Source organism: Seriola lalandi, unplaced genomic scaffold (genome assembly GCF_002814215.2).
Source record: "Seriola lalandi dorsalis isolate HSWRI2012SDOR001 ecotype SW California unplaced genomic scaffold, Sedor1 jcf7180002054868, whole genome shotgun sequence".
Classification (NCBI taxonomy): domain Eukaryota; kingdom Metazoa; phylum Chordata; class Actinopteri; order Carangiformes; family Carangidae; genus Seriola; species Seriola lalandi.
This window is the reverse complement of record NW_019525421.1, coordinates 1-755: the sequence shown is the minus strand read 5'-3', so window position 1 is coordinate 755 and position 755 is coordinate 1.

Genomic DNA, 755 nt, shown 5'->3' with positions numbered 1-755 from the left:
GACTCAATTATTTATCACATCAAGGATAAAATAAACATATCCATGAAGAAAACTGTGAAATCGTCTTCTTCATGTCCCTGTTTAGGAGCAGAGCTGCATCTTATTAACACATTTATAAAACACCTTCAGCACAACTGTACTAATGAGCAGATGTAAGATGAAGATGGAGATTCCATGTTTGATCATTACGTTTTATTCATGCTGCACTGAAGTTTATCAAACAAACATCTGTCAGCTCAGTGACAACACATCTGGAGAAGAACACATCTGTGAGGAATGAGGTTGTTTTTGGATCAGAGTCATCAAAATGAACCTGATTCAGACATGTTGGGTCTTAGAATATTTTTGCTACAGTGTTTTACATTGATCTGTTTCTACATTTGAATTTTTTCCTTTCACAGTGAAACACTCAGTGCTCTTATGTAGTCTCTCCACTGCAAGTCAGGTGGAACTAATGAGCTGTTCACATTTAGTTTCCATTCTTCACTTTTTACCTTTGGAACATCTTGTCTTTATGGCTTTGACTATGATTATTATCAGCTGACTGCTTTGTGAAGTGACTTCTGATAAAATGGTGAAAGGCCAAAGTCACCAAGTTGACACCGTCACTACAGTTGATGTCAGGGATGTAAGGGAGGAGTGGAGTCAGTCAAATCTTTGGAGATGCATGTTTATCAAACACTGAATATCTGTCATGTGCTTCCTCCTTCTGTGAGGAAACGTTGCATCATTGCAGTCAGATGGATTATCTGTTA